General features: G+C 40.0%; 1 long non-coding RNA gene across 1 annotated transcript; it reads left to right on the plus strand.

Annotated features, from left to right (window-relative positions):
* Nucleotides 1–12,572: 12,572 nt before the first annotated feature.
* Nucleotides 12,573–22,882, plus strand: LOC142829676 (uncharacterized). Its single transcript, XR_012904373.1, has 3 exons — nucleotides 12,573–13,275; nucleotides 13,685–13,789; nucleotides 21,339–22,882. It is a non-coding gene; the product is annotated as an uncharacterized LOC142829676 (long non-coding RNA).
* The last annotated feature ends 3,109 nt before the right edge of the window (nucleotides 22,883–25,991 follow it).

Consider the following 25,991-nt stretch of genomic DNA (forward strand, 5'->3'; position numbering starts at 1 on the left):
AATATTCTCTCAATACTTTTTTTTTTCCAAATTGAGAAATTCATCAAATCCAAACCTGTTTTGGGCATAATTTCAGTTCATATAAATTAGACTTTGACTCATTTATTAATTGAGAAATTCCCAGCCAGCTCTAAAAGATGAAGCACAACTCCCTCTGAAGAAAAATTATCTCCCTATATCCCTCAGACAACACAGAATTAATGGTTGCTAAAGTCATTCTGATTTTATGAACCCTCAGAAGGAAACTAAAAAACAAAAGTTCTAAAATATATTGTTTAAATTTAGCCATTTATATGGCCAATCCTTTTCTACCATTGCATAAAATTGTCATATCTATCAAAATGACAATTAAATTCCTCCCTCCTTTCCTTTTTAACATGGGAAGTGTTTGCAGGAATGGGATTAATAAAGCACCAGATGCTTCCTTGATTTAAAAATCTATGAGTAAGTTTATTGTTTGTGAAGGGTTTGAAAAGCTCAACTTAAACTTTAATTCTAACATTTTGCAAAATTAAGCAGATGGCTGCTGACACTGTAGCACTGTCTCCCTAAAATGAATTCCAGAAACTGAAATACTTATATACACAGCAGAAATATTACTGAACGTAAATGATCAAAACAAGTTCATTTCCAGCATCTTCAGACTAGTTTTTTTAATCATAGGTACTGGCTTCATTTGAGACTAGATTGTTTCCTCTTCTTACAGGACCATACCAAGAAAAACAGTGGACTCATGGGAGCTGCCTGAATTGTAGCTGCAGGCACAGTGAAAGAACAGGGACTGATACTCTCCCTCTGGGTCAGGAAAGGGGTGAAGTGTCCCCTCCCATTTTGCCCATGTATCAACCAATTGAGTCCAGGTTATTCCACTCTCAGACCCAAGCACAAGAGGTGAACATGGAAAGAACTGTGTGTCAGAAGGGTTGTCTCCAGGTATCATGCCTCCCAGGGAGGTAAACGTTGTCCCTTGCTCAAGATTTTGTCCAAAGACACAGTCTAGCCCTTTAAAAGCAAAATGCAGAGGTTTGGCGACATTAGACTTGCTCATGATCAAAGTCATGACTAAGTAGATATCGTTTGCAATGCTTTCCTATGTCTGCTCTTTATCTCAGAAGTCTCAATGGGGTAGCTGTGTTAGTCTGCAACTTAAAAAGCACAAGTAGCCCTGTGGAACTTTAGCAACTAATAAAAAAATTATATATATATATAAAAAGTTTTTCCTGCGGGACGACAGAGTGACAATCATGTCATTCTGTGTCTCCCCCCCCCCCCCGCTCCTCAGCTGTCCCACCTGTTCCCTTCCTCCCTCCTGCTAACCCAGAAGGGATCAGCAACCTATGGCTCAGAAGCAGCAGCACTGAAGGCTTATGGCAGGGGAGAGGAAAATTGCAGGGCTCCAGAAGTAGGGGGAGCAGAAGGGAGCGAGCAGAGAGGCCCATTTCAGGAGGGACCCAGACTAGGGGCTGCTAGAGTTTTAAATTGCACTGATCCAGTGGTGTGGCGGGGAGGGGCGGCGGGCAGCAGCTAGGCCCATCACGGGGGAGCAAGGAAGGTCACAGTAGAGGCCTGCTGCAGCAGGGGACCAGGACTGAGAGACAACCTCCCACCATGAGTCTCACCTCTGCCCCTCACCTTGCTGCTGGAGCACCTCAGTCTAAGACTCCGGTAGCTGCCACGTGGCAGGTGGCTGCCAGTTTTGTAAATTGTGGTCCTCTGGCCTGGGCCTCACCCCACTCCCACTCAGTGACCGGGGAAGGGATGGTGCTGCCTACCCCAGAGAGTGGGGGATGGCACCCCGCCCCCTAGTATATGTGTAATATCATGAGCTTTCATGAGCAAAACCCATTTCAAGATCTTTCTTAGTCAGACATCTCCAGCAATACATTTCCGATTTCCTGAATTGGTTCATTATGTAAAATTGCTTGACTACTTTAAACTACTTTCCAGTATTTTTTGCTTAAGAAAGTGCATTTTATTCAACTATATTCATGGACTACAGGTTTAAAGATAGGAGGGAAATTTGCTGACAGACTTATAAATACATGTAGTAAGACAGATTTATTACCTGCCTTGCAGCCAGTGTGTGTATTTCTCCTTTAATTTATGACATTACAATTGCTTTGACATTGGTGTATATGAGAAGTAACTCTACCAATGTAAAGGAATTGGAATTTCAGGTTCTCTGGGTGTATTTTTTTCTCCTTTTCATGGCCCCATCAACTAGTCCCTGAAGCTGTTGGTGTGGTTTTCTCTTCCTACCTGACTGGGAATGCTAAGTGACTTTTATTTTCTCCTATTACCAATAGTGATGGGAAGATGGCCCTCTTTCCCCAATGAGTCCTCCAAAGTCCATACATGTGGGTAGGGTCAATCCCAACTTTTTCTTCTTTCCAACAGGCTTTCTCTTTTTTCAGAATTCTATTTTGGGATTTCATTCACATAAACACGTATGCAAGGATCCATAATACATCACTCATACATAGATTATGGATGAGTATCCTCCTATTCCTTGCACTAATCATTGTGATCTTTGTATCATCCATTTGTGTTCCCTGCACTTTTGCTGTTATGGGCAGCACATGTGGCAATGCACACTGGTCAGCTGTCATTTTCACATCTTGGAATTACGAGCTTTCTTGGAGTCAGCTGGCTGAGAGTGGCAATACACATGCTCTGAAGTGCATGAGAGTGAATTAGAAGCTAGAACAGTAGTCAATTTCCTCTTCACATGCCACGCAAGTAGTTAAAGCACTATCACTTCGCTAATTAACTACTGTTGCATTCCAATGAGTTTTGCTCACAAGTCAGAAGGGAGATGGATGTGAATGTGAGATAAATCTGACAAGCATGGATGACCCAGGTACTAAACTTGAATTGACTTACATGAACAAATAAGTTAGATATTATGCTGAAAAAATATTGCAAAGGCTCTTCCTCGTTAATCTTCCCACTTACATCTCAGTTACTAAACCAACTATTCTCTTCTTTTACTGCCCTGTGAGGGTTTGTTCCTGCTTCAGTAGATGTTTCCCCTTTGAGCATTTCCTATTTAATACTTTAAGAGGAAAATCTCAGGCAGCTTGCTCACCTCTCCCTACTTCAACAGATGAATGAGACAGAGGGAGAAAATAGCTCAGCAGATGTTTCAGGAGAAATGTCTAAAAAAGTGTGCAAGATGCTAATGTGGTTTTTATTTTTGTGTGTAGCAGCATTAACAGATGCTTGGTGAAACTAACAGCTTCCATAAATTTTCCTGAGAAACTGATAGCAAGTTTGAATAAGCATTATTTGGAACGTTCATACACAACAGTATGATTTATTATATACAGTGGATGTCAAAGGAGTTTCACCAGAAATGCATTTATTATAGTTCAGACAAATGAAAAATGGCAGACTCCTGCTCTAAATTGTTTAGCAGATTGTGGCTCTCCCTGCATATGGGCATAAGCAATGGGAGAGCAAGCAGCATCGCCCCCTTGCACTTTCCACAGAGGGACCAGTTGTCACAAATCCTGCCTTACTCTTTATACAATATTAGCAATATGGAAAATGGTACAGTTGAGTCCCAAATAAAGGTGTTTGCTAGACAAAACACAGACATGTAAAGCCTTGCAGCTGTGACTGGTTTCCAGCAGTTCCTAACACATAGAACACACTGAGCATGACCACAAGGCTCAAACTATTTAAAGGGATACTATCATATTTCTATATATTACACACTGTAAGAACAACGAGTAGTCCTCTGGTACCTTGGAGACCAACAAATATATAGGATCATGAGCTTTCATGGGTAAAACACACTTCATCAGATGAGCATTCATCCTCATCTGATGAAGTGGGTTTTACCCACAAAAGATCATGAGCCTATATATTTGTTAGTCTCTAAGGGTACACCTACACTATAGTGCATACCTAAAAATAAGCTATGCAATTTGAGTTTTGCAAATTGTGTAGCATGTTTCGAAATAAGCTATTTTGAAATTTGGCACTGTCTATACAGAACTTATTTTGAAATAAATTGCTATTCCAGTGTCTTCCTTATTCCTCATGCAATGAGGTTTACAGGAAGCCAGAATAAGCGACCCATTATTTCAAGTGTATTTTGAAATAATGAGCATGCTCTTAAGACGCACACAACACTATTTCGAGATAATGGACATTATTTTGGAATAGTGCCGCTGTGTAGACATACCTTAAGGTGCCAGAGGACTACTTATTGTTTTTAAAAGTGACAGACTCTTTACACTCTGTAAGGAAAACCCACTTTTAGCACTCTCAGGAGTAAAGCTTAAAGAGAGAGCAGGAAAAATAAGGACTAGGTGTGATCAAAAGCCTCATTTTACACTGCGCTGGCTACAAGCTATATTTACAGATATACTCATGCTACAGTGAAGGTGAGAAAAGTTTTTCCACCAAAACTTTTTCCCCTACCAGAAAGTGCAGATTTGGTTCACAGACTTTTTTTCCCCCCAGTTTCAATAGAAGCAGCTCTCCTACTTACACTATAAAATGGTGTGGAAAATATTAGTTGGCAGGCAACAGAAGCATATGCTAGCCTGTGTTGTTTTTTTTTTAAATGAACTATAACAATATGTTCTTTTTTTGCCACAGAGGGGGGAGAGACAGACACTCAAAGCAGCTGAGAAATGCAAATGCATCTTATATAATACAATTTAGCAGCAACAGTAATTACATTTTTATGGTAGGCCTGAGTACCTGTGAAGCAAAAATCTAGGTTTTGAACCTTATTTAAAAGGAAAAGAGGAATAGGAGAAAAGCAGAAAAACAGAACAGCTCAACCACAACTGGAAAAAAAATCAGCCATATTATAGGGTGTTACAAGTGCAAAGATCTGTAATTTCCCCTTCACAGGTTTCCAAATGAGTGTAGGTCTGGGGCAAGAGGTTGGGGGCTGGAGAGATGTGCATTATTTCTCTACATGCTGTACATACTCACAGCCTCAAAATAATTGTACAAAAATAATGATCTACTTGTTCCAAAATCAGGATGCACAAGTGACAGAAAAGCATACCAATATCCTGAAGAAATTTCAGTTTTGCATTGAAAAAGGACATGTGAATGAAACATTCCAGACAGTTCTAATAAAATGATATGCAGCCACCATTACTTTATAATTACATTTACTGTTACTCTATTTTCTGTTACAAAGTAAACCAAAAAATAAACCACCTACATTAGGGGCAGCACAGTAAATTAAAATCAAGTTCCCTGAAGTAAATTTTATGAAAATTCAATTCCATCAACTTATTTGGGGATGCAATTGTAGAGTGAAATCTGATCCATTCAAAGATTTGTACTTTAGTGCAAAGTATATTAAAATTCCTTATAGGAACCACTTTTAATTTTTTTTTAAATTGTAGTTAGTAAGTTCCTTCAGCAATCACCTTTTTCCAGAGTAAAAGTCTATTGTTTTTACATAAAACAGCTGTGGGATTATGCTCATGCCAACTCACATTCCTTTTTGTGGAAACTGAAAAAAAACCTGTCTGATTTAAGGGAATACAAAAATTTCAGTTCAGAAAACTGATTTTTGGCCAGGAGCTCTAGATTTTGTTTGGTTTGATTTTAGATGGAGCTAATTTTGGATAGTGTCATCTAGCAGTCTAGATCAGGTGTGGGCAAACTACAGCCCATCAGACCTCTTTATCCGGCTTCTCTCGCTCTGCCTGCCTGATGCTTCCTAGCCCTCAACTCACAATTCCTTTATCAGCACCATCTTCTGGCAAGAACCACATTGTGCATGTACCACTTCACCGTGCTGTTTCCGAGATTGGAACCCTGCCCCGCTTGACAGTGTGCCTAATCCCCTTCCCGTCTCCTACAGCCCAACTCGAGAGCTTTGAAATTGGCCAGGGGGCACTCCCAACCTAGCTAGGGTGCCTTTACCTGTAGTGGTGCCTAACATGGCCTACTTGATGTCATTGCTGGCAAGGAACCATAGAGTCCCTGATACTGCCTCTTTAGAGCCACTCTCCCCAAGCCACACCCATGAATCTCCCTTCCCCCATCCTGGTAACATCCCTTACAGAACCTCCCCCACATACAGCGTAAGCCACACCTCAGCCCAACATACAATTTCCATACGTGGATGCAGCCCTCAGGCCAAAATATTTGCCTATGCCTGCTCTAGGTGTTAGAAATTGCTGCCTCCACCAATCCTTCTAAGGATTGTGCCTGGATTCAGTTTTTTAGATAGTCTACTAATATGGGTGATTTATTTTAAAGCTTACTTTTGCTTAATGAAAAATCCTAGGGTTATAATAGAAGCAAAAATATAAGATTCACATTAGTCACACAGTAATATTTAGTTTTTTCTGGCATGTTTGTTCTGTGTAATGTGAGAATAATCTGAAGGTTCAGGAGGAGATGAGGGTGGTATTCTGACCCCCAATCCTGAGTTCAATGCATAAGGGATGAGTTCAATCTATGGAAGGTTCCTCTGCATAAAGATCTGGGGGCCCAGTATTCGTATTGACCAAAACTTCACTCCCATTCCTCCTTGTACTTCCTGCTTGCCTCTGTGGTACTAATCACAATGCCAGGAAAGAGAGAACAGCACTCTTAGGGTATGTCTACACAGCAGCATTATTTCGGAATAACTAATGTTATTCTGAAATAACAATGTGCATCTACACAAGCCTTTATTTTGAAATAATGTCAAGCTGAGGTACTTCTTTCTCCGACTCCTGTAACCCTCATTTTATGAGGAGTAAGGAAAGTTGAAGGAAGAATGCTCTTCCTTCAACTTCCTGCTCTGTAGACAGCGCCTAAACCTGAGTTAAACTATTTTGACTTTTGCTACACAATTGATGTAGCTGAGGTTGCATAGCTTAATTCAACTTTAGCCCTGATGTGTAGGCATACCCTTAGTGAATGAGAGGAGCAATTCATTCAGAGGGAGGCATGAACCAAACCCTTTCATCTGAGCATTCTATAAATATCTGTGTAAGAGGGTGCTAAGAAACATAACCTCAATCTAGGTCAATATTTTATGGCCGACCTCTTCTCTCTCATAGGGGAGGAACTAGGAACACTCCCAACTTTGGCATATAGTCAAAATCTGGATCTACATTCAGATTTTGAAACTTAACCTTTTGCAATTCTGCTGTACCTACTTCAGCCCACCTTATCTCCCACCTTGAGATAACTGTCATCTTTGTTGGCATGGAATAGGATATAGATGTATATTGTCTTTAGCCTTATTTGCTCTTCAGTTCCCCATGCTGTTCCTTCACTCTGGTTCAGATCTGATCTTGCACCTAATGAAATAAATGACAAAGATCTCATTAACTTCATTTGTGCAGGATTCGGGCGTCACTCCTTATTTCGCTTACCAGAATTCCATTCTCTCTCCCTGCATAGTGCTGCCTAGAGAGAGGATAGAATTGCATTCATTCCTAGCTTTAGGAAAATCATGCACATTCCACTTCTGAGTCCCTTTCACATGATAGAATTTCATTCCACACCTTTAGGCGTGAGAATTTAAATGCACATGCTTTCTCAACTTGAAGTTGGAAATTTTTATGCTATGCCTAGATAAGCTTTCTTCAGTGAATAGGGACTTCTGAGTGAAGAAATTTACAAAGAACACAGTCATACTGCTATGTAGTTTGCATTTTAACATATACTCTTAATGCTGAAGATGCATTTAAATTACTCTGTTAAGAGTTTTAATACTGTGAAATCTGGTAATGGGTTATTAATTAGCATTTCTACCTATCCATAACCCATTACATTTGTTCTGTGTTAGAGATCATAAACTTTTTAGTTCAAATTACTTAAAACAGAGCAGAAGTAATTTTCTATCCATAAACGTAGCTGTCAATGTTTTGGGACAGGTGACCATACAATATGTAAGCCTTAATGGAGATACATACAATTTGAAGAAGTCAACATAAGTCTGCCTCCTCTCCCTCTTGTGCTTCTGTGCAGTTGATCAAATAAGAGTGCTGAGATGGCTCATTTTTAGTTCCCCCAGAGCAATAAACACTTAATAGGGAACGCAGAGAAGGCGGAGCTCACTGCAGAGCTGGCAGACACTAGGGTAATGGGTGCAATATCGGAGTAGGGGGAAAACGGATTGAAATAATATGAAGGGGGCTTACTAGTGGATGTGCTTGTAGGCCACAGAGTTTATAATGTTTTATGGGATGTGCTTAATGGGTAGTGTGAGAATAAATGTGAAACTATAACAACTCTGCTGGCCACCCTTCTCTGGTTCAGGGAAGATCAGACTTCTAGGCCCTTAATAAAGATCCATAAGGCAAACCACTTGCGATTGTATCTGATGTCAAGACAGAAAGAGATCAGAAGGATCCTTGTGATTCAGCATGATCACACTGTTGCCCTTAGGAGTCATTAGAATATAGATGGTGTTATAAAGAAAATAATGAATTAAAAGTTTATATTAGCTAAAGTTTTGTATTAGGAAGTAGATTGATACCAATTGTATCCCTTTTCCCATGTGTGAAATCATTGTGCAGTTCCTGGGGAGGGGAAGTGAATGAATTTAGAATATGATTGTTTGGAGAGATAACTTGGAGGTCCAGCAATTTTAGTGCCAGATGGTGGAAGAGGGGAAGGGGCTGGAAGACTCAGAGGCCTCAAGTACCATAAATTGGGCCAAATACAAAGCATACTGATGGAGGACATATGGACAGCCTTGGAATGTTAAGAAGCAAGCGCCCTTTTACAAACAAGGCACCCTTGAGATAAACTCTGGGAATAAGACACCAACATACTGATGTCAGAGAAAAGAATAACTCCCAGATAAACAGATATTAAGTAGAACGGATGGTCCTTGATTAAGCTCCGACAAAGCAAAATGCATACATCTGAATGGGAGAAAAGTCCTATAAAGGTGGGAGGTCTTGCATGAATCTTCAGGTCTTGTCAACATTGGAGCATCAGTCCAGACCGAGAGAAGCCCCCACTCCTCTCTCTTGCATTTAATTCACCTGGCCAGTGAGTTATTGTGAGCAACAGACTGGTAACTTTAAGCAAAAGCAAGACAGGGTTTGTGTGTAGGTATGTGTGAATATGCATATAACAGAATAGTGTTACGTTGTCAATAAATGTGGCATTTTGCCTTATCCCCCTAAAAAGATCCTGTGAAATTATTTCAAGTATAACACACTCACCCTGCACGCTCAAAGGTTCTAGGAACTTTGGGGAATGAGGCATCTCTTTACTTTTTCAGACATGGACTGACTGGAAAGGAGAATAGCACCTGTGACAATATACTTTTTATGATGCAACAACAGACACCTGTCCATTAGGAACAGGACATCACCACTTCATGCAACTGAAGAGCCATACAGTTATATACATGTCTGCACCCACTCCCCACACACACCAACCACTTCAGGTTGTTTCTCATCAGGACTGAATATAAACCAGCATCCTGGGTCTTAACCTGATTTCATCTGGAGTGAGGTAAAACCAATGTTACCCCTTCAATCAACCTATGACTCAATTACAATGCCTTGAGACAACCAATTTCCCTTCAATATATAGAAGACTAGAGCCAATATAACAAAACAGGAGCCATATATATATTGGCTACATGTTATATTGGCTGTAAAATATAAAAGCTAACTTTTGCAATATTTAAAAAAAATAGATCCAAAATTGTTCTCAGTGAAATGCAAAGGTCTCGTTATAATGTGAAAATAATGCCTTTATTGTGCTGCAGTGAGGATTCTGAGGTGTGTTTGTGTTTTATTTAGTGAACTAACAAAGAATGGAGAAGTTCCATCTGAAATATGCAAAGGAGTGTTAGCAAAATAATATGTTAGCTTGCATGCAGAATTGGTCTTATTTTCTGGGCACTCACTGGTTACAATGATCACTTGTGATTGTTCTGAACATAAGAACATAGAGGCATACCTGGGAGGTCGACAAATGCCTTTGATGTCAACCCCCGCACTTTTTCTCTGTCCCATTTGCTCTTCATACCATTATTTTGTTTGAATCCACTCATTACACCTTTGCACCATTTTCCTCCCCTTATCTTCCATCCTCTTTGGGTGGTAGCCCAGAACCAGGATGATTTCAGAAGGTAAGGTGTGATTTCCAAGTGGTGAGCTGACATCCCCAATACATGTATTTCTTGATTAAAGACAAAAAAAGTAAAAGCTTTTATCATTTAGGACATGGTGTTTCAACTAGGGGGTTGCAAGGATCTTTTTCCCATATTGCTGAACAGCAGGGTGTTCTCAATATAGAAAGATAGCTACACTTTTTCATGCAAAGCAAAAATCAAATAAAAACTTATGGTGGCTGTTAGAATATTTTCATCTTCTCTCTAATTTATAATACTAAACCCTCTACCCTAGAAGATGTTTTGTTGTGGCTTTAAGAAATATAAAAAGTAATAAATAGCATAAAAACAAGAAAATAGGCAAGTTCCTTGTTAAAAAAAGTTCACTAAGAAAAAAAGTTGGTTTCTAAAAAGCTTTCTGGGAGGCAGCATCCTCTTGTTTAAGAGCAGTTTGCTGCAATTATTTTCAATTTAGAAAGCAGACCAGTTGCCATAGTAAAAATCCTTGGCTACGTCTAGACTGGCAAGATTTAGCACAAATACTCTAAACGCAAGAGTTTTTGCATTAGAGTATTTGAGTAAGAGAGCATCTATACTGGCATATGCCTTTGCGCAAAAGATTTGCTTTTGCACAAAAGCATCCATGCCAGCATAGATGCTCTCTTGCGCAAGAAAGCGCCGATGGCCATTGTAGCCATCGGGCTTTCTTGCGCAAGAAATTGATGTTACCTGTCTACACTGGCCTCTTGTGCAAGAAGACTTGCGCAAGAGGCCTTATCCCTGAGCGGGAGCATCAGAGTATTTGCACAAGAAGCACTGATTTCATACATTAGAATGTCAGTGTTCTTGCACAAATACTTGCAGCCAGTGTAGACAGGTGGCAAAATTTTGCGCTAAATCTTGCCAATGTAGACGTAGCCCTTATGTATATCTAGAACAAAGCCAAAGTCACATCAAGACAGCTCTGATGGAGTCATTTTTATTTTGATTTAATAGCTTGCCTTTGAGTAAAGAACTTGATCTATTTGTGTGGGGACCATAAAATAGATCTTGATTTATGTTGCAGGGCAGTAAAACAATTGTGCATAGCCAATAGAATTTGACTTATGGAAATGGAGGCTTTATTCATTTTGTGGTCATATATTTGGTACTTACTCCCCATCAAAATGCTATAATCAGAGTCCCATTGATTTAAAAAAGGAAAAGATACTCAAATGAGTTATGCCTGCCAACTATATATTAGGGCCTCTCTCTCTCTCTTTTATACTTACACACTCTCTATGTAGTCCTGTATTTTACACTCTCTCGCTATCTCTCTCTCTCTCTCTCTCTCACTCACTCACACTCTTCCCCTCAACTATTCTCCCATTTTCTCCCCTTTCTCTAAACAATACTTTCTCCTCTCTCTCTTCATCAGCATCTCCAACGACCTCTCCCTGGTCAAATCTCTAAGTCTCTGCCACATCTGCTCCCATCACCACCTCTCCACCTCTTTCGGAATTGGTGATCATTATCTTGTTATGAGTTATGAACTTTTCTACAACGCTGTCCTCTCCTAGTTTTCCTCCTATCTTTCCATCTGTCTCTTTCACAGTAGTTTGCACAAAATAAAATCCTGACGCCATAGCAGTCAATAGAAAAACTCCCACAGATATCATTTGTGCCTGGATTTCATCCACAATGCAGACCTGCCCTTCTCAGTGATTTGACTAGTGTTATTCAATTTGTATTTGGTAATAATGGTTTCTTATTCTAAGGCCAGCTCATTCTCGTACATACATTCCAGCTATTCTATGAGCCTCACAGATGACAGATGATGATTTACACAGCACCTTGAAGTTTAAAGTTTAGTGTAGTTTTTGTACAATTCTTGGGGTCTTTTAATAATCCTTGTCAAAAAATATCACTGAACTTTCCTGGTAGCTCCTACTGACTTACTCACATTTGGAATATCTTGGAAACTAGATTAATATTTCAAAACTAGTATCTTAATGGAAATGGTACTTTTGATTCCATCGTCTCCCCATTTTAAGAACCATGGGAGGCTTTTAATCATCATATGCATTCAATTTTGATATCATTGTTCCTGTTTGATCATTAAAATCGCTTTTGCCTTAATTGTCAGTCTGGAATTTTGATTTGGGGATGTACAAATCTTAGAAGGATTCTTGTTGACAACTACTAAATTACTTTTTGTGATGCTGGTTTCATTGTTCCTAGTTTAAAGGGAATTTGTCTAAGAATTGCCCATTTGGGCCACTTTGCTTTATTTAGATGTCTAGACTATTTTAAATTTCTTTTTGTGCAATCTTTTCTTCTGTTTATTTAATGCTGTGCATATGCAAAGACTATTATAATGGTTCTGAATATCTCCATGTGCTTCAACCATTTTCTGGATACTATACCTTGAGTTCTGATTATGAGCAACGTTTGGCTTCTTCTAGGATCTTGTTTAACTTTTTATTACCACAACTTCCTGATGAGGGATTTGGGGGGGGGGGGGTTATACTATATTTTCAGGCACAGACTAATAAGATATTCTATAAGCCTAAGGTGATTTAAAATTTCTCTTTGAACTTCATGACATTCCTTTTTTTACCTGTAGTTTCTTCCTTCCTCCCAGAATAACTTCGGCAAGGATTGATCTGGCTTAAGGCTCACTGGCATGTCATGTCATGTATTTATGATCACTCATTTTGGATGTGTTATAGAAGTTTAGGATGCTTGAGAGAAAAGCAAGTCAGCCCTCTGACCTCACAAACTTGCCATCAGAAGGTCAAATCTATTGCTGATGGAATCCCATTGGAACCATTCTACCTGAGAATTTGACTTCAAGGTTTTGTTCCCATTGAAGTGGGATCTTTGCCATTCTCTATATAGGATCAGGATTATGTACAATATACAAACAAATATTTTAAAAGATTCAGATGGAGGGTATGGTTGAAAGGATCCCTTGGATGCAGACTAGGACTGGGACACCACTGTGCCCTCTTAACTTTCCAGTTGGGAATGTCTCTCACAGTGTTTTGCTACTGACAAGCCACAAACCTGTCTAGGCCCTGTTATCACTCAGCACAACAGCAAGTGAAGTCAGCTAAAGTACATTAAAGCCACTCAGAAATCACACGGAGAAAGGAAACAGCCATTCCCCCAAGTCCCAGCTTTACACACCAAAGCTATATCATCTTGTCCTGCGGAGAACCCTGATAAGAGTAAGTTTATTACCCAGTCTGCCCTCTCCTTCAATGTGGAGGGGATATACAAAAGTTCCCCTGAACACTTCAGCCAAAATATACTGTTTGGAAAAAGTATAAAAAAGATTTACTAACCGCAGAAAGATTTAAGTGATTATACGTGGTAGTCACAGGAGGTCAGACATAGTTACCAAAAAATAAATGCACAATCTAATGTTAAACTGTATTGCACTGTACAGAAGTGAGAGCAGCAATTTTCTCACTCCACTGGATGTTACAGTTCATGGTAAACAGGTTTCCCTCTTAAACCTGGACCAGTCTCCTCAGATGAAGTTGTCATTGTCTCAGAGTTCTTGTTGCTATCAGCATAGGTGGGGGAGGAGAAATGCAAAGGCATGCTGCCAACATTCCCTATTTTTACCCTTAGTCGATGTGCCTAGAAGACACAAGCCAAGACATTTCCTGATGGGCTTTCCTGCGTCACCAAGTTGATCAATCCGCTCATGTCATCTTCCACAACCGAGTAACAGAGGTGAGCAGTCCCAATTGCATGGTGCATGGACAGCAGTTATTGAATTGTAAAACCCTTGATTACAACTGCCCTACTGATTAATGGTTATTTGAATATCTTCCAGGGAAGGGGGTTCTTTGTATGTTATTAGCAAACATACAGAATGTTTCATTAATAAACAGAGCAAGATCTCATAACTGCAGACACACTAATGATATACTTTTTGGCTAGAACAACAAGTTTCAACAGACTATGGTCTTTCCTCTGCTATGTTACATGGCAAACTTTGTATGAAATATCATAATCATATATGAATTATGAATATGGAGTTACAGCATGTCATGTTGAGGTAAAGTATGTCACACATGGGAAAGATGAAAGTAATATCAGTAAAAAGATAGCTCTTCAGTGGCATGCCTGCTTCTTTTGAAGTCAGTCTGAGTTTTCTCCATTGACCTCTATGGTGCAGGCTCTCTCTTGTTATGCAACTCACTCATTTTTTAAAAAATCTTATGCAGTTATCAGATCTAAGTTTTCTTCTCTCTCCAAGACATAATACTTGTAGTTTGAAGGAGTCAAGCCCTAGAAGAGGTCAGAATTATTTGAAAGTGGTGGAGTAGGTGAAAGAAAGAAATGTGAAGGAAAAGACTGAGGCTAAAGTACCAGTGAGGATACACCAGGAGTAAGGGAAGTTATGAGAAAAAGTAGAATCACCTGTGAGAAGTGCAGGGGAATAGCAAGATATCCTGAATTAACAGAGCATGGGATGTAAAGGGGAGCGGGGAGGAACGTGGATAAATGGAGACAATATGTAGGCAAAAAGCTGTTTCTGAGTCTTGATGGTGACAAAATTGAGCGTTCAATATTGAGTCACCTCATGATGGGAAACAGATATACATTTTTGGACACCATTAATGATTGATTCTTGGAGCAGCTAGCTTGGAAATCCACCAGAGGAGAGGCAATTTTTTATTTAGTTCTAAGTAGGGCACAGGAACTGGTCTGTTGCCGGCAAGAGTGAGTCTTAGGTCCAACACTGGGTTCTCAAAGTACAAAAAAAAGCTACACAGGTACCTGTCAAACACAAACAGTTTATTTCCTGACAGCTATCAGCTGTGCCCCTTAACTAAGCATAGGAAAAGTGGCATTTCTTATATCTCTTCTGCTAGCCTGTGAACCCGCTTTGGCTGCGGATAAATTGGGAGACTGTCTCAGCTTCCGAGGCGCCAGTACCCAAAGCCCATTAGTGAAGTCCAAATTGCTGTGCTCTGGTGCAGCTTTAAAATACTGTGTCTCTATCTTGCTTGTGGCAGTTTGGAAATTTCCAGGGGTTACTCATTGCTTGTTACAGTATGGCTCAGCTATACTGCTTGTCCTTTGACTTAGTTTACATGATCAGTACATTTAGGTAAACAAGATTGTTATGTTCCTGTCCCTATCTACAATTCGTTCTTGCTACAATGGCGTATGTTCCTAGAGGCTTACTTCCGGCTCATCAATAGTAGGAAAGGGGGAGGAATGGAAAAGGGGCAGGGGGGAGAATGCAGGCCTCTCCACCCCCGTACTTCACACGTACAGAGTTCTTCCGCAATTGACCCCTACATGGTCCTACAGGTGAATATAGCTGAACCATTCAGAGATACCATAATGTAACTACATTTAACTTCGGAGGGGGGGGAGGGGAGATTTAAAAAAGACAGTAGCATTGAAACTTAAAGAAAGAGGAACTACAAAAAGAAGAGGAGGTTAGTGAAGTAAAAATTAAAAGGGCCAGCTACAAAAGTGAAACATTTTAAAAAAGTTTCCATGCAGCTTGTAAAACATTAGAGAGGATCAAAACTAAATGTTTATCCCAATTTTTTTTTTAAAGTAAGAGGTCCCCCCGGGGTGCAGCAATAGATCAAAAATTGCACCATAGCTAAATAAAAGAGTAAAAGAGATCATTAAAGGCAAAAAAAAAACCACACTTTAAAAATTGGAAGCTAAATCCTAATGAGGAAAATAGGAACATGTTGTGTGCTTGAAGTTAATAAGAATTCAAGATGGTAAAACAACATGTTCAGATGGAATTATTTAATCAAGCATTAATAATCTGAGAAAGTGATCGGACACGATTATGCAAATGAAGCACAAGATTTGTAAATCTGAGCGAGATTTGTAAATCTGTGTGAAATTTGCTTTTTAAATTTCCTTCATTTACATTCCTCTTTCAAAAGAGGAATGTAGACTAGACTCACCCATATTTGTGTTCTGGTTTTGTCATTTTCATTTTTCCTAGTTTCTTCTGAAATTTATTCTAGGATATCTTTAGATTACATGATTGATAAAATAAAGAGATTTTAATCTGATCATTATTATTGACGGCTTGTAGCAAATGACAGTTATCTGAGTTAAAACATCTTTCAATAGATCCTTATTTCATCCATTACAGAAAACATCTGCAACAAGTACCTCTCATCAATCATAGAACATAAGTAAATCATAGGTATCCCTTATTAGTCACCCAGTCTTGTTTATCCCATATTTCTCTAGACACTTTTTATCAGTTTGAGAGGTCTTTTCCCGAGGCATCTGTATTTCCACAGACTTGGAGACACTGGCAATAATGAAGTACAGTCTAATACTTAATCACATGACTTTCCTTAATACAGGTTGTTCACAGGTTGGAACCAACACTGTAAACTTTCAAATTCAGACATACTCTTTGTTAATATTGTAAAAGATCCTGGGGAGGTTAGCAAATGTGCAAACATTATAATTTGCAAAAGGGGGAAAGGATAAATATTTTCTAACAGGTATAATAAACTTACTCTAGCAAGTCATCTATAAAAAAATATAATTAGGGCAGGCCACACAAGAATCTGAAGAGTATCTAGCAAGTGACTAAGAAATTAAACAACCAAAAATAAATTAAGTACATCAGAACCAGAATGCCAGCCAAACAATTGGTGGGACCACTGGAAGGTCAGGCTGCTAAAGGAGCACTCAAGGAAGATATGGCCAATGTGGAGAAGCAAAATAAATCATTTGCATTGGTGTTCACTACGGAGTATGCGGGAAGATTCTCACATCTGAGCTATTCTTTATAGTTGATATATCTGAGTGACTGTCCCAGATTGAGGTGTCAGTGGAGGTGGTTTTGGAACCAGCTGATAAATTAAACACTGACAGGACCAGATGGTATTCAAACAAGAACCCTGAAGGAACTCAAATATGTAATTGCAGAACTGTTAACTGGTTAGTGCTTAAATCAGTCTCTGTACCAGATCATTGGTGACTAACTAATATTGCAACAATTTTAAAAAAGGCTCGGAAGGCAATCCTGGCAATTATAGGCTGGTACAGTACAAGGAAAACTGGCTGCAACTAGAGTAAAGAACAGAATTATCAGACACATCAATGACAATGAACATATTTAGAGAAAAGAATCAACATGACCTTCTATAAGGGGAAATAATGTCACACCAATCTATTTGAATTTGAACCAGGAGTCAAACAAACATGTGGAAAAGAGTAATCCAGTGGATAAAGTGAACTTTCAAAAATCCTTTGACAAGGTCTCTCACCAAGTGCTCTTCAGCAAAGTAACTTGTTAAAAGATAAGAAACAAAGGGTAGGAATAAATGGTCAGATTTCACAGGGAAGAGAGATAAATAGGAGTCTCCACAAGGATCCACCTGTGACCTGTGCTGCATAGCCAGTTCATTCATTTTATCATTCATTTACTGTATTATTAACACATATGCTATGTTATATACTACCATTTTAAACTAAATAGATTTAAATGGCAGGATTATAGAAATGTAAGAAAACCAGGACTGAAATGCAAGGCCTACAGAGCAACACCTCTAAGATATCAGTGTAGACTTTTTAAGCCTTTCTAGGCTTAGAAAATGCTGGACATAAGTGGCCCAATGAGTGACCCTATGCCATGAGAAAGATGTTCCAACTGGAGATATTGTGAAAAATGGACTGCAATGTACTGTTTGAGATAATGATATTCATTCCAATTTCTCTTCCAAAATGCATCCTGACTATAGGGTGCTTGTGGTACATAGATGCTATTGAGAATAAAAGGAACAAAAACCAACCTGTGAAAAATGGCACATCCATATATTCTGGGGGAATGTAATATAGATAAGGAAGGAAGGCTGACACCTTCATCCACATGAGCAGAATGTTATGTTCCTTGAGAGCACAAGGGATAAGGGGGGGAAGCAATAAATATATCAAGACTTTAAGGTATTTAATAGTCTTGCATGACCTTTTCATTATCAAACTAGGGAAATACAACCTAGATGGAGCTACTATAAAGTAGGTGCATAATTGGTTGAATAACCATGGTCAGAAAAGAGTCATCAAAAGGTCACAGGAATGCTGGAAGGGTATAATGAGTGGGTTTCTGCAGGCATGGGCCAAATTATAAGAGGGAATTTAGGGACTGCAGCCCCTAAACCACTTGCAGGCTGCATTCCTGGCCAGCTATGCCAGGCATGGGAAGGAGGCAGCTCTGCACCCTGCCATTCCTATTTCCCCCAGTGCTCCATTCTTGGGTCACATTGCTGTGAGTGCAGGGAATCTCTCCATCCCAATGGAAGAGATGGGGGTGGTGCCTGCAAGTGCAGGGTGGCATGGAACCACCTGTTCCCCCTTGCTAAACAGAATCTGCCCTAAGTAAACACCCCAATCCTTTGCCCCCTCCTGCACTTCCCCTCCCTCTCAGACCCTGCACCTCCACCCCCAACCCACTCCTGGCACCTAGCTCCTGCTCAGATCCCTCGCCCCCACTCCCATCCCCAGAAGTATTGGGAAATGCTATGAGAAAAAAAATTAAGTTAGGGGTGTTCAATCTGGAAAGACATAACTAGATTATATAAGTTTATAAATTCATTAGCAGTGTGAAGAAATGTATTATTTACTCCCTTCGTATAAATACAAGAACCAGGGGTCACCGAATTGAATTAATAGGCAACAGGTTTAAAATAAACATAAGAAAGTACTTCACACGGCACATATGTGGAACCTGTTGCCGGGGTTGTTGTTCAGGCCAAAACTATAGTCCACAATAGAATTAGAGAAGCTCATGGCAGAGAGGTCTATCATCTATCATAAACTAAGATGGTCAGGGATGCAACCTATGCTCTGGATGTCCCTAAACCTCTGACTACCAGAAGCTAGGATTAGACAATGTGGGATGGACCACTCAATTGTTCTGATCTATTAATTATTTCTGAAGCCCCTGACATTAGCTTCTGTTGGAAGACAGAATTTTGGCTAGATGGACTATCAGTCTGAACCAGTATGGCCATTCTTATGTTTCCATAAGAAGGAATTTAAATTATACATGAAAAGAGATCAAACTAGAAATAAAGGTCTAGCAGGTGGGCAAACTGGTCAGGCTGGCTGAAAAGGAAGAATTCTCAGGTTCCATCCTTTTTCAATAATATCTCAGCATCCACTTACAGATCTTACATCAGGATCTGTCTCTTTCATTCCTTTCCCTTCTCCTCGTTGCCTTGACTATAGAACCACAGAGATTAGAGTGGAAAGAGACTATCAGAGTTAAACCTTCCTGCCAGCTTTTACAGTGAAGTCACCAAAGAGAGCAATGACTCATGACAAATGACGACTAGAAAACGGATTATCCGGGGGAGAGAGAGATGAAGAGTTTCTCATTTGATTTATCCTCCCCAACACCATCCACTGTTTTACTTTGCTTCCCAGCTTGTCACTGTTGTTCAGAACTAATATGCACTGATGTAGAAGCTAAAATAAAAGACTTGAACAAGATTTTGCAGTGTCAGAGTCTGCTTGCTCATCAATTCCTTCCCCAAACACTTCCCCCCCCCCCAGTGTCTGTGTATGAGGCTCAGTCTTTGTGTCTTCATACTATCTAGTGTGCTCTAATGTCCATGAGAATTTCATGAGACGAGCACAGAGTTATTAGTAGGGCTGCTGATTGTGGGTTTTTTTTACTCAAGTTCTAGTTAAGGTGGTAGGCTGAGTAGGAAGCAGTCAATGCAAGTTTGAGTCAGCTAGGAGACTAAGTCCAGCATTCATCATAAGGCCCTGAGCAGGTGGCTGTGAGACTAATACCATTTCATGGAGACCTTTGGATACATTCCTATAACTATGCCTAGACTTCATGACAAACCTTGCTCTACAGTTCAGTAGCTAGAACTCATGGTCAACATTAGAAGTAATTGAAAGCCATAAAAATAGTGACATTTTCTGGGTTCATATGCCTTGCCACTTATCTCTGTCCCATCTTGCCCAGTTTCCTCAATTCACCATTTTCAGTACCATAAGACAAACCATGTTCAGTACCATAAGAATAAAGACAAATTGCTGTGCACTTTTTTCTAACTGTGCTGAAGCCCTCTCTGTAAGAACTAAAGATGTTCTGAGGTCCACACTCATCTTCCATCTAAAACAAAAGTGTAAATTCATTGTGCACTCTTTGCTCATAGCCCCAAATCATTGTACTACTTCCCGGTGAAAAGTGAGCCTGCTTTGATTCTGCTAGACTGCCCCTCATTCCCATGCAAATGTAGAAGTTTTTTGTAGTTCTACATCTGCTGTTTCATGTGGCTGAATTATAGAAATGAGACAAAGTTTGAGGAGTTAAGCCTGTAAAATGCTTCTGGATCCTTCAGTTTCAGCATCACTGACAAATAAAATAATTAATTCAATTTGTTGTTTAGATATCTTCTCATGGAGAAGATTCACAGTATTATTGACACACTTATGGAAAATGTCACAAAAGTAACAGAGACTTATGGAAGTTCATCTAACACTGTTCTTTTTAACCAAAAACATGAGCATATTATACACAGTCTTTTCTATCATGACTCTCAATACACTTCTCGCAATTAAAATGCTAACCACTTTACTGTCAGGTTCCCAAAAATCTCAAGTTCTCCAATTTACAGATGTTTGTTTAGGATCTTTAGTGTGTATTGTACTCCTGTGTCCACAGAGCTCTCCAGCCAGCCTACATCTGGCTCTTTCAGGAGTGTGAGCCCAATAAAAAAATATACTAATCTCATCCAGCTTTTCTATTTGCCATAGCTGGAGTGCAAGCAGATAGCAGCTTCAGAATGGAACCAAGAGCACAGACATGCACAGCACCATCTGCAATCATAGCCAGGGAAACAAATGTAAAGTGTCATAAGTGAAACACGATGCTATTGCAGTTACTAATTAAAACTGAAACTAACAACATTAATGAAACTAAAATAAACCTAAGCTATGCTGCATTGACATTGACAATAGCAACTACAGAGCCAGGGCAGCTGAAACCAGTCTCTCTGTTCCACTTCCATTATCTTTCATTATTACAGTAAAAGTGAATTGCTGTACTATGATTCTATCTTTATGCTGGTTGAACTTATTAAAGCATTTCATATTTGCATCATTAAACTTTGGCAGCACTTAGTTAATTATTCAATATCAAATCCTCCCATTTTTAAGCCTTACAGAACAGTTTATAAAATAAAAATGATATTAATTGCTGAGAGTTTTATTCCTGACTTAGCACATTTACATTCTAATTATCACTATTTTTCAGGGATAGTTGAAAAGCCACATGAAATCAAATGTCTATCCTGCCTCAAGGACACAAGAGAGAAGAGAACTAGGATGAAACCCTGGCCCCACTGAAGTCAGAGAGAGAGAGTTTTACCATTTACATCGATGGAGCCAAGATGTCATTCTAGGTTCGATTACCGCCTATGGTACCAACTTAGTGCATGACTGTGGACAAATCACTTCAACCATCTGTGCTGTTAGCTCTTCATTTGTAAAAATGAGAAATGAACCTTTGTTGTCAAATGCTTTGAGATCTACAGATAAAAAACACCATACGAGCATGAATTGACTAATGGAAAAGGGTCTAAGTTAAGTCAGTGGAAAATTTTCCTATTCACTTCAATGGGGAAAGTACAAACCCTATTAGAGAGATTACTAAATGAAGAAGAAGAGGAAAAATAATAATCACACAAAAGAGAGTTAAGATCTCTTTAAAAGATTAAATGAAAAGTATTCACGAGTATATTAACAGAAACTGTGTGTGTGTGTGAGAGAGAGAGAGAACACACCTTGCTCACTGTCTCAGAGAGAGATGGGGAGGGACAATAACAAGGTTTTTCTGCTGTACTTAATGCTCAGAAGAGAAAATTGTCCATGTGTGTAAATATGCAACAAAATAAGAGTTGGTCTTTTGTTTAATGTCAAAACAGTTTTTAAAAGATGTGGCAAGTGGGAAGATTAAATTGGCGATATCGTAGAATCTAGTTATCATTAGCGTTGAGACACTGACATAGGCTATGCATACATAGCAGCGTTATTTTGGAATAACTAATATGATATTCCAAAATAACACAGTCCACATCTACGTTACAAACAGTTATTTTGACGATGTTGAAATAACGTCGAGCTGGAGGATTTTTTACTATGACTCCTGTAACCCTAATTTTACAAGGAGTAAGGGAAGTCGGAGGAAGAGTACTCTTCCTGTAACTTCCTGCAGTGTAAACAGCCCAAAAAGCTGAAATAAGCTTTTTCGACTTAAGCTACACAATTGACATTGTTCAAGTTGCATAGCTTATCTTGGCTTTAGCCTAGCTACAGAGACATGCCCATAGTGTGTTTAAAAATTTGGGCTGTAGAATCCATTTCCAAGCTGTGTTTGCTCTAGAGAAAGTGCAAAGTAAAGCAAGCATATAGAGTCAGCCTGCAACCAATGTGTTTGTTATTTATTTGAACTTGCTTATCTTTTAGAGTTGTATCAATGAGGAACTAACCACTATTTCATAAACAATGGGTGCCTTTCCATTCAATTTTAGGGCCCAATCCTCATTAGAACTGGGTGTAACACAATGGGTGTGTCTAAACTGGCCAGTTTTTCTGGAAAATCAGACACTTTTCCAGAAAATCTTGCCAGCTGTCTACACTGGCCACTTGAATTTCCGCAAAAGCACTAACTTCCTACTGTAAGAAATTAGTGCTTCTTGCGGAAATACTATTCTGCTCCCATTCACGCAAAAGTCCCTTTTGCACAAAGCTTTTTTGCAAAAGCGCCAGTGTAGACAGCTGAGATCTGTTTTCCGCAAAAAAGCCCCAATCGCGAAAATGGCGATCGAGGCTTTTTTGCGGAAAAGCGCGTCTAGATAGGCACGGACACTTTTCCTCAAAAAGTGCTTTTGCGGAAAAAAGTGTCCATGCCAACCTAGACGCTCTGTTCTGAAAATGCTTTTAATGGAAAACTTTTCCATTAAAAGCATTTCCAGATAATCATGCCAATCTAGACGCAGCCAGTGTGTCTGTGTCTAATCAACAGACTTTGCTAAAAACTTTGATTGAAAAATATTTTGATCAGAATATAACCCAGATAAGAAGGGTGACAGACAAAAAAAATGGATCCAAACAAGTGGGTCTCAATGGGTTAGAAGACATACAATTTTCAATTTGTGGAGCTCAATGAAAATTTTCATAAATTTCTATATAGATGTAATTTGACTTCTGTTAAAACCCATCATATTTTGGCTGCAAGGGAGGGACTCCACTGGAGGGACTGCAGTGAATGGGAGACATACCTGAACTCACATGTGGTGTCTGGGTCTTGGAATTAGACAGTTTTAGGAGGAAATTATTAAAAAGGATTCATCTTACAAGAAAAATGCCACCCACCCTCATCAATAGGTAGGGGAAATTGATGGGACTGGCAGTGAGAGAAGACACCTCCAGCAGCAAGATACAATAGATAGTTCCTCCCCATAGGAGCCTCTGGCACCCATTAACCAACTGAGGCAGTCAGTTACTGACTGGTAAGCATTTCCCAGCTTCCAAGGTTTAGCCTTCTGCAGCCACCATGTGTAGCCTCTTTCAGTTCTGTTCCAGCAAACCTCACCAGCTTCCAGCAGCAATTATTGTCATCAGTATTGCCAACCCTCACAGTTCAAAAAAATCACAAGTCAGACCCAAGAAATAATGAGATTGGCCTAAAAATCATGAGATTCTTATACAAGATTAAATCATGATTTTTTTGGTCCCCCTTCTGATTCTGGATCTCTCCCTGCCTTCTCCCAGTATATTTGGGACTAGCATGGTACTGCCTCCTCTTGCATATTTACTGAAAGGAAGAAGATTTTGGCTTCTGCTGCAGGAGCTCTAACAATAATGAAAAAAGCTCTTACCTTTATGCAATTATAGAGCAGGACCTATAGAACTAGAGATCAAATGAAGATCAATGGGCTGCAATAGGCAGAGAAGGAGAGTCATAATTGAAGGAAGCAGCTAGGCAGAAGCTGAGATCGCAGCAGGGACAGTTCATTTTGTAGATGTGTGCATATCCCAGAAGTGAAGAAAGATGGTGCCAAGGTTGTATCTTGGGCAGTGTCTACACTACAAAGTCAGAAAAAGATATGCAAATTGCGAACTGAGTATCTTTTTATGCTTTTCTTCCTAAAAGAGGCTTTTCCAACATTTGCCCCATCTATATGGGGCCAAATGTTGGAAAAAAACCTCTCTTTGGAACATCCTTTATTCCTTGTAAAACGAGGTTTACAGGGATGCCGGAAAAATGCATCTGCTTTACCGAAATTTTTTTCAGAAAAGCAGACTAATTCCTTGGATGCAGCAAAGCTTCTCCGGGATACCGGAATTATCCCAGAAAAGCTCTATAATCTAGACGTACTCTTGATTTCAGGACAACAGATGCCAAGGCCTTGCTCCACCAGCCAACAAGCCTCCACAGCCAATGCCCTAGCAACTGTGAAACCTTGGCAGAAGACATCTGTGAAACTAGTAAGCTCAGTTGTCCAACAAACTCGGAGGGCCTATAAGGCCAGATGTTCAAGGTTCTGCAATTTGTGGCACAGGAAGGGTTACACTGTAAGTATCCTAGACCTACACACTATGACTCACTATGGTTTGGCTTCTTCCACTATCTCTAGCTGGCTACTAAACCTGTCCTACTAGAAATAGGTCAGTGGGTGTTCTAGACCCATGCAGGCATGTCACTGTGTAGAAATGCTTAAAATGGTAGCCCAAGAGGGACAGACACCAGAGGACTGGCAGGTTATGTATAACACTGAAAACCCTGATAGGATTAGTACAGAGTCTGCTCTGTGTCTGCTGCTGGAGGAGAGAGGCCATTTTGCTTAAAGTGGTGTATGCAGTTGCCTTCTTTGGGGCTTTTAGAGTGAGTGAGCTGGTGCCTATCATACTGTGGACAGGACCCGACATGCATTACATACAAATATCAGCAAGAGTGGTATCCCTGCCCTCCAGGTACTCAAAAACAGACCAGAAGGGAATTAGACGTGGGCTTATTTGGTGCTGAAGGAATGGACAGATGGGGGCATGTGCCCTGTAAAGGCAATAAAAGAGCCTTGCTAAAAACCCTGAGCCTACAGCTGGGACCACTGTTCATACCTGGTGATGGCAGCTCCCTGATAGCATTTGAGAGAGTACTGAGAAAGATCTTGCTCTGTTGTGATCTTGAGCTGAATGGAATTCACAGAATAGCACAAATAAACTCCTTGTGAAGGACCCAATACAGAAGATACCGGACTTTGATGCCCCACAACACTCATAGGCAACCTTACCTGCATCTCTACCAACCGTGGTATACTTGCTACACAGATGGAAAATTGAAGGTCTCCAGTATAACAATTCCTCGGTGCCCAATTCATATATATGTAGGAGACATTACAGCTCATCAGGGTTAGCTGCTGGCGGGTGGCCACATGGCTTGTTTACCTGAGCATCCGCAAGCATGGCTGCACACAGCTCCTAATGGTTGTGGTTCACTATTCCCAGCCAATGGGAGTTGCAGAAAGCTGTGGCCCAGCCTGTGCTGCTTCCTGCAGCTCCCATTGGCCAAGAATGGTAAATTGTGACTACTGGAAGCTGTGTGACTGTGCCTGTGGATGTTTGGTTAAACCAACTGTCTGCTGGCCTGCCCACTTCTGACCCTGGCTGCATGTTCCCCACCCCTGCTCTACATTTACATCAGACATATGAAGCAGCAGCACCATCTCTCTCATATTACAGATGATTTTTCAGACCAAGTTAGCCAAAACACTTATCAGGAGTGATCTAGATCAGAGGTGGGCAAAATCCAGCCTGCATGCTGAATCCAGCCTGCCACTGTCCTACAGCCCAGCAGAAGCCTTGGGCAGGCTCCCTGCCTTCTGTACCCCTGCATGCTGCTCAGTGG

The sequence above is a fragment of the Pelodiscus sinensis genome, chromosome 5 (genome assembly GCF_049634645.1).
Source record: "Pelodiscus sinensis isolate JC-2024 chromosome 5, ASM4963464v1, whole genome shotgun sequence".
NCBI classification, from domain to species: Eukaryota; Metazoa; Chordata; order Testudines; family Trionychidae; genus Pelodiscus; species Pelodiscus sinensis.